General features: G+C 40.6%; 1 protein-coding gene across 12 annotated transcripts in view; it reads left to right on the top strand.

The window, feature by feature from the left end:
* Positions 1-8,794, top strand: part of RUBCN (rubicon autophagy regulator) — a 74,599-nt gene that overhangs the window by 23,346 nt on the left and 42,459 nt on the right. The window contains exon 1 of one of the 12 annotated variants that reach the window (XM_017865512.1): positions 8,404-8,425. The exons of the other annotated variants lie outside the window; for them this stretch is intronic. The gene's annotated coding sequence lies outside the window, so the exon portion shown is untranslated. Of the gene's footprint in view, positions 1-8,403; positions 8,426-8,794 lie in introns of those variants that run through there. 12 annotated transcript variants of the gene reach the window in all.

Below are 8,794 nucleotides of genomic sequence, written 5' to 3'. Positions count from 1 at the left end.
GAATCAAACCAACTAGAACAGAGCTTCCCTTCTAAAGAAACACTGAGGCTACCCTCCCAGGACAATTCTAACTCTGGGCCTTGTGCCCTTTGAAAGCATTTTCCATGTCCTTTTCTATATGGAAGGCAAGTACACTAGCACAAATAATTGAGGGGAAAAAATGGACAAGGAGACCCAATCAAAAAAAAAAAAAAAAAAATATATATATATATATATATATACACACACACACACACACATATATATATAAATAAAAAATAAAATACAAAAGAAATAGAAGATACATAGTCCCTTTCCTTCAGGAAACAAGCTATATAATATTAAATAACAGTCTTAAAATATTTTTAGAAGGAATAGTATAGTGACATCATATGCTTTTGGAGTTCTAATAAAAGAGCTATAGTGGGTCAGATTATTTAGAACCTTTTGAGAGAAAGTTGAATTAGAGCTGGACCTGAATCCCTGAATGGGGTGCGAAGAGGCATTGCAGGTGGAGAGCTCTGCATTCATAAGGTCATGGCAGTAGGAGTGAGGTTGGCACGTTTGTAATAGCGTGTGATAAGGTGTCTGTACCTAACCTGAGGAGTACCGAGCAACAAAGCTGGTATTTAGATTGGGGCCAATGATGGAGAATTCTTCACCTCCGTGCTAAGAAATTTGTTGGTGGTTCGGTTTCTGACATAAGGGATTTTTCATCCTTATGTTAAATCTACTGAATGTTGAAATTCTATACATTTGATGTTACTCATTTGATAAATGGGTATCAAGTTACAAAGCACACCTACGGGTACTGCTTATTCCCTCCTAGACATTAAGATTCTCCTTTGGCCGGGTGCAGTAACTCACGTCTGTAATCCTAGCACTTTAGGAGGCCGAGGCAGATGATTGCATGAGCCCAAGAGTTTGAGACCAGTCTCAGCAACATAGTAAGACTCCCATCTCTACAAAAATAAAGATTCTCCTGTCAGCCGTGAAATGTATGGGACTGGCCAATGGTTACATTCTCCCAGGTGCCTTGGAGCTGACAGACTATATAAGAGAGTCAAGTATGTTTTTCCTATAAGCATGTTCTTTATTTAAAGCATATTATTTATATAAAAAGCATATTCAACTACATAGCCTGCAAGTTAAATACTAGATAATTAAAACAAAATATATAGCCAGATAAGAAGAAAAATTAAACACAAATGTGATAGTGTCTCGCTGCCTCAGTGTTACCAATAATTATTTCACTTAATTATATTCTTTTCTACCTGGAGGAAGAACACATTACTTCTTTCCAGGAAGAAATTTCTGGCATTCAAAGTCCCAGGGACACTTGCCTGACCACAGTGTTTCAACATAGAAGCCCTTGATACTTGAGTATTTTAAAAATCCTTTATGGGGCTTTCCAGCTTCTTGTTTATTCAGATTATTGGTCCTTTTTTTTTTTTTGTGGGGAGGGATTTTTTAGGTTTTTTTTGTAGAGACAGGATTTTGCCATGTTGCCCAGGCTGATCTTGAACTCCTGAGCTCAAGCAGTCCACCTGCCTTAGCCTCCCAAAGTGCTGGGATTACCGGCATAAGCTACCACACCCAGTCTACCAATCCTTTATTAATTGCTCGTCTCAGGAAAGGCCTAAACAATTCCCCTCTCCTCTACAATTCCCCCATATTACCAAAGGTAACCCCTATTAACATATTATTTCTTTTCATATTTTTATGTTGAGATCATAAATCTGATTTTACATTCTGCTTTTTATACCTTAATATGCTATAATTAGCTTTAGAAACTTTTTGGTCAAAAGTTCTCATTCTTTCATGATATTCCATCGTGTGTAGATCACACCTTTCTTCCTCCGCTTCGGGGATCAAATCATTACCTGACTTGGGACAACCTGACTTTCAGCTGTGATCCATGGGCCTGTCCCAGATAAAGAGCTCACTGTGGAAGGGACATGCCAGTAAGCTGAAACTGTTTCCTTTACCACTAAAAAGAGTATTTGGGGATTGAAGATAGGCCAATGTGTATTTCTTACCTTGAATCTCACTTTGCAATTGCATAGTACTTTCACTTAGTTACTATTTATCGTATATTTCATATATATCATATATAAGATATGCACATATCATATATTTTTAGTGATTATGTTTTAGTTATGTATGTAGTTGTATAGTGTAATACTTTACAGAGTTTTGTAGCTTTTTATTTGAATCTTGAGTGTTACTTATAACATGGTAAGCTTAAGACTGAGTTAGCATTTAGGAAAACTGTTTTTCCCTAGATATACTTATTTGAGTCACTTAAGTGATTTCTATTCCTCTTTCCAAGAGGGGTGTGGTCAAGATCCTCCCAGAAGAAGGTAGTTGGGATTTTATTCTGAGATTGGCTTTATTGTGAGTTGATAAAAATGATTTACATAGAGATGGGTTATGCTCTCCCTTGCCACTAGGCCTGGTTCCACCCAGGCATAGGGTGAGAGGGTTAGAAAGAGGTGCATTTCATTTATGGTGATTAAAGGAGAACATTCTGTATACTTGTGGAAGTGGCTCTCTACCAAGAGCTGCTTTGAACCAGTTCACTTCCAAGGTCTTGATTGTGCTCATATAAAGATTACATGTGAATACAGGGTGATACCATTCAAATAACGATTACCAAGCAGGTAATACGAAAAACTGACCTTACCTGCTGAAAACATGGTTAAAGAATAGGGAAAGGATATATATATACATATATATTTTGAGACAGAGTTTCACTCTTGTTGCCCAGGCTAGAGTGCAATGGCGTGATCTCGGCTCACCACAACCTCTGCCTCCCGAGTTCAAGCAATTCTCCTGCCTCAGCCTCCCGAGTAGTTGGGATTATAGGCATATGCCACCACGCCTGGCTAATTTTTGTATTTTTTTAGTAGAGAACGGGGTTTCTCCACATTGGTCAGGTTGGTCTCAAACTCCCGACCTCAGGTGATCCACCCGCCTCAGCCCTGTAAAGTGCTGGGATTACAGGCGTGAGCCACTGCGCCTGACCTGGAAAGGATATTTTATTTCTCCATTGTGATCTGTTTACTTGCATCTAAGATTCAGGCATAATGGTTTAATCAAACCGTTGTGTATGAGCTTCAGTTGAATTTAGTATTTCAACTCTCTGATATTGATCATTGTGTCATTGGGTAAACGATCCTAAAAAGATGAAGACACTAAATAGATAGCCAATATAAAATACGTAAAATGGGACTTCAAAAATTCCAGATTTGGGGAGGAATGGAGTTAAAGTATAGGTTTTGTTTGTTTCTTTTACTATCTTTATGATCAAACTTAAGTTGCTGTCAGTTTAAAATAACTTTTTATGGGCGTAGAATGGTGGCTCACACCTGTAATCCCAGCACTTTGGGAACCTGAGGTGGGCGAATCACTTGAGGTCGAGTTTGAGACTGGCCTGGCCAACATAGTAAAACCCCATCTCTACCAAAAATACAAATATTAGCTGCATGCAATGGCAGGGGCCTGTAACTCTTAATTCCAACGACTCAGGAGGCTGAGGCATAAGAATCAAGTGAACCTGGGAGGTGGAGGTTGCAGTGAGCCGAGATTATGCTACTGTAGTCCAGCCTGGGTGAGAGTGAGACTATGTCTCAAGAAAAAAAAATTAAAAATAAATAAAATAGCTTTTTATAACTACAAAATGTGTTTTGTAAGCCCCATGCTGACTACAAAGCAAAAACCTATGACACACCAAAATTGAAAAGCAAGGACTCAAAGCACACTGCTAGAGAAAGTCAACTGCCACAGCGGAAGTAATGGAAAGAAAGAAACTGTAAAAAACTAGAAAACAAGTAACAGACCTGACTTATTGATAATTACCTTAAATGTAAATGGGTTAAATTCTCCAAATGAAAGACAGTGACTGAATGAATTTTAAAAAACCATCCAAATAAGACCCAACCATATGCTGCTTCCAAGAATCTCACTTCACGTGTGAGGACATACATAGACTCAACGGGAAGGGATGGAAAAAGATACTCTATGCAAATGGAAACCAAAAGAGAGCAGGAGTAGCTTTACTTATATCAGAGAAAATAGACTTCAAATCCAAAGCTGTAAGAAGAGTCAAAGTCATTGTATAATGATGAAGGGTCAATTCAACAAAGGATATAACTGTGTCTGTGTGTGTGTGTGTGTGTGTGTGTGTGTGTGTGTGTGTGCGCGCGCGCGCGCGCGCATGCATGCATCCAACATGGGAGCTCCTTAATATACAAAGTGAATATTAATAGACGTAGATGGGGAGAGAAACTGATACAGTAACAGTCGAGAGCTCTGATACCCTGCTTTCAGCAATGGACAGATCATACAGACAGAAAATCAACAAAGAAACAGCAGCATTAAACTGTATCCTATAATGGACTTAACAGAGACATCTACAGAACATTCTACTCAATAACTGCAGGTACACATTCTTCTCAGCAGCACATGGAACCATCTCCAGGATATATGGTATCATATGGTAGGCCACAAAACAGGTCTCAACAAATTTTTAAAAATTGAAATCATAGCAAGTATTTATTTATTTATTTATTTATCTGAGACAGAGTCTCACTCTGTCGCCCAGGCTGGAGTGCAGTGGTGCAGTCCCAGCTCCACCTCTGCCTCCTGGGTTCAAGCAGTTCTCCTGCCTCAGCCTCCTGTGTAGCTGGGATTACACACACACACCACCACACCTGGCTAATTTTTTTATATTTTTAGTAGAGATGGGGTTTCGCCATGTTGACCAGGCTGGTCTTGAACTCCTGACCTCAAGTGATCCGCCCACCTCGGCCTCCCAAAGTGCTGGGATTACAGGCATGAGCCACTGCACCCAGCCATTCAAGTATCTTTTGTGACTACAATGCAATGCAACTAGAAATCAATAAGAAGAACAACTTAGGAAACTATACAAATACTTGGAAATTACACAACATGCTCCTGAACAACCAGTTGGTCAATGAAGAATTAAGAAGGAATTAGAAAATTTATTGAGACAAATGACAATGGAAACACAGCCTACCAAAACAGTGGGAGACTGCAAAAGTAGTACTAGGAGGGAAGTTAATAGCAATTAACATCTACATCAAAAAAGTAGAAAGATCTCAACGTAATGTTGCACCTCAAGAAACTAGAAAACCAGGATAAACAAAACCCATAATTAGTAAAAGGAAAAAATAATAAAGATCAGAGCAGAAATAAACGAAATAGAGACTAAAAAATATAAATATATATATATAAAAGGTTAACAAAAGAGTTGTTTTTTTCAAAAGATAAAATTAACAAACCTTTAGCTAGACCGAGGGGGAAAAAAGACTCAAAATAAATAAAATCAGAGACAAAAAGGAGACATTGCAACTGACAGCACAGAAATACAAGGAATCACTAGAGGCTGTTTTGAGCAACTCTGTGCCAACAAATTGGAAAACCTAGAAGAAGTGAAGAAATTTCTGCACACATACAGCTTATCGATACTCAATCATGAAGAAATAGAAACCCTGGACAGACCAATAATGAGTAATGAGATTGAATCAGTAATAAGTCTCCCATGAAAGTGAAGCCCGGGGCCCGATGTCGTCACTGCTGAATTCTACCACACCTTTAAGGAAGAACTAATACCAGTTCTTCCCAAATTATTCCACAAAATGGAAGGAGAGAGAATTCCTCCATACTCATTCTACAAGGCCAACATTATCCTGATACCAAAACTAGAGAGGGACACGAGAGAAAAAACTGCAGGCTAGTACCCCCAATGAGTATAGATGCAGAAATCCTTCACAAAATACTAGCAAACCAAATCTAATCACTCCACATTAAAAAAAAAAAAAAAAAAAAATCGGAAGTTAGCCAGTGTTGGTGAGGATGGGGAGGAAAGGGAATCCTTATACGCTGCTGGTGGGAATGCAAGTTAGTACAGGCATCGTGCAGCACAGTCCGGAGGTTCCCATCATGCGACACAGTCCGGAGGTTCCCATCATGCAACATAGTCCGGAGGTTCCCATCATGCGACATAGTCTGGAGGTTCCCATCATGCTACATAGTCCGGAGGTTCCCATTATGCGACACAGTTCAGAGGTTCCCATTATGCGACACAGTTCGGAGGTTCTCATTATGCGACACAGTTTGGAGGTTCCTTAAAAAGCTAAAAATAGAACTACCATGTGATCAGGCCATCCCGATACTGAGTATACATCCAGAGGAAATGCCATCAGTGCATCGAAGCGGTATCTGCACTCCTCTATTTATTGCAGTGCTATTCATAGCCAAGATATGGAGTCAACTTAAATGTCTATCAACAGCTGGGCACGGTGGCTCATGCCTGTAATTCCAGTACTTTGGGAGGCCGAAGTGCACAGACCACGTGAGGCCAGGAGTCTGAGACTAGTCTGGCCATCATGGCGAAACCCCATCTAACTAAAAATACAAAAATTATCCAGACGTGGTGATCTGAGCCTGTCATCCCAGCTACACAGGAGGCTGAGGCAGGAGAATCGCTTGAACCTGGGAGGCAGACGTTGCAGTGAGCCAAGATCATGACACTGCACTCCAGCCTGGGCGACAGAGAGTAAGACTCTGTCTTAAAAAAAATGTCCATCAACAGATTAATGGCTGAAGATAACAGTATGTGTATACACTGTGGAATACAATTCAACCTTAATTCTTTCAGTTTTGGCAACATGGGTGAACCTGGAAGATGTTACATTAAGTGCAGTAAGCCAGGCACAGAAAGACAGCTGTCACATGCTATTACTCGTCTAATCTAAAAAGTTGTTCTCCTGGAAGTAGAGAGTGGAATAGTGGTTGCCAGAGGATGAGGAGGGTAGGAGGGAGAAGGGGATGGAGAGAGATTGGTCAGCAGGTCCAAGGTGACAGGTAGGAGGAGTACGTTCTGGTGCTCAGTTGCACCGGAAGACGACGAGGGTTAACAGCAGTGTATGGTGTATTTCAGAACAGTTGGAAGAGAGGTTTTTGAATGTTCTCATCACAGAGAAATGATAACTATTTAAGATGATGGATATGCTAATTTGTTGCGATCAGTGCAAAGTGTATCCATTGTATACTGTAAATATGTACAATTATGTATCAATCAAAAATTTTTTAAAAGGTGACACTAAATACAGTAGCTATGTAAGTCAAATTTTTACAAAAGTTTTCTTCTACAGGAGAAGATACCAAATATAGATTGTTTGGTATATCTTAGAATAAAAGCCACATTCTTTTGTAGCTTTGGCACCTCAGGGACACTTTATTGTGAGGAAGGGAAATTCTTCAGCTTTGTCCAGAGGAAATTATAGGTAGATCTGAGCACTCAAAGTTTCTAAGATGTCAGTGCTCTTTGTATAATTTTGGAATCAAAGCCCTAGGATGATAGAGTACTTAATGTTTGCTTTTGGATTTATCATGATGTTCTTTTTTTTTTTTTTGAGACAGAGTCTCACGCTTGTTGCCCAGGCTGGAGTGCAATGGCGCAATCTCAGCTCACTGCAACCTTCGCTTCCCAGGTCCAAGCAATTCTCCTGTCTCAGTCTCCCGCGTAGCTGGGATTACAGGCATGTGCTACCACACCTGGCTAATTATTGTATTTTTTGGTAGAGATGGGGTTTTGCCATGTTGGCCAGGCTGGTTTCGAACTCCTGCCCTCAGGTGATCCACCCGCCTCAGCCTCCCAAATTGCTGGGATTACAGGCATGAGCCACTGCGCCCAGCCTCACGATGTTCTTTAACAGTTAACCTTGTAAGCTTAGTACAGAATGAATCAGAACACAGGTATGCAGAGTCACTTCATGAGTCAGACTGATTCTCAGGCCTGTGAGACCGGATTATAACCTGTTGGCACATGTGAAAACTGTGTCACTAAGAAATCAGAGGCGAGTTAGCTCTGAGGAAAAGGCATAGGATATGCAGAGTCACTGAGCAAAAGTTGGCAGTCTATTGGCCTCTGCAATGGCCGTTTCTTACAGTATAACCATAAATGACATTTTAGTGACCGCCTTAGTCCTACAGTTTCTGTCCTTCACAATGCTGTAGTTAGCGCTTGGAAATACAGGAAATAAGAAGTCGTTTTTGGCCTTTTTTGTTTGGCAGAAGAGGTCTGGTTCTGAGTGGATGCCTTCATCTTTTTGTATATTGTGCAGGTACTGTCATTGTTAAGAAATGGATCTTAGGCTGAGTGCAGTGGATCACATCTGTAATCCCAGCTCTTTGGGAGGCTGAAGTGGATCCCTTGAGACCAAGAGTTAGAGACCATCCTGGGCAACATAGTGAGACCCCATCTCTACAAAAAACTTAAAAATCTTCAGGCTGTGTTGTTGCACATCTGTAGTTGCCAGCTACTCGGGAGGTTGAGGTGGGAGGATCACCCGAACCTGGGAGGTTGAGGCTGCAGTGAGCTGTGATCGTGCCACCGCACTTCAGCCTGGGCGACGGAGTAAGTGTCTCAAAAAATAAAAATGGATGTGAATGGGTTACACGCCTGTAAAGTAAGGGTTATACGCTACTTACTTGAGGATTGGGTGAGATAGTAGATGAAAATCCTCTTACAAAGCATAACTTACCATTTGAATGTGAGGGTTTTTGCTTTTTGCTTTTTGTCTTTATATTAGTATCGTTCACAACTTCGATTCTCTCAGAGTTGAGTTTTACGCCCAAGTGAAAATTAATAGGGGAGAGGATGTCAGGATGTGGGGCGGGGGCTCCTCGGCTGAGGCTTGCTTTCATATGATCCAGATCAGGCACAACAAAGGTAACTAACCACTGGTAACTGATGCCCTTGCAGGAGGGAACACTGGCAGTTGCT

The sequence above is a fragment of the Rhinopithecus bieti genome, unplaced genomic scaffold (assembly GCF_001698545.2).
Source record: "Rhinopithecus bieti isolate Rb0 unplaced genomic scaffold, ASM169854v2 scaffold_83126, whole genome shotgun sequence".
Taxonomy (NCBI): domain Eukaryota; kingdom Metazoa; phylum Chordata; class Mammalia; order Primates; family Cercopithecidae; genus Rhinopithecus; species Rhinopithecus bieti.
The sequence above is the reverse complement of the archived record's forward strand: the minus strand, read 5'-3'. Positions and strand labels throughout refer to the sequence as shown.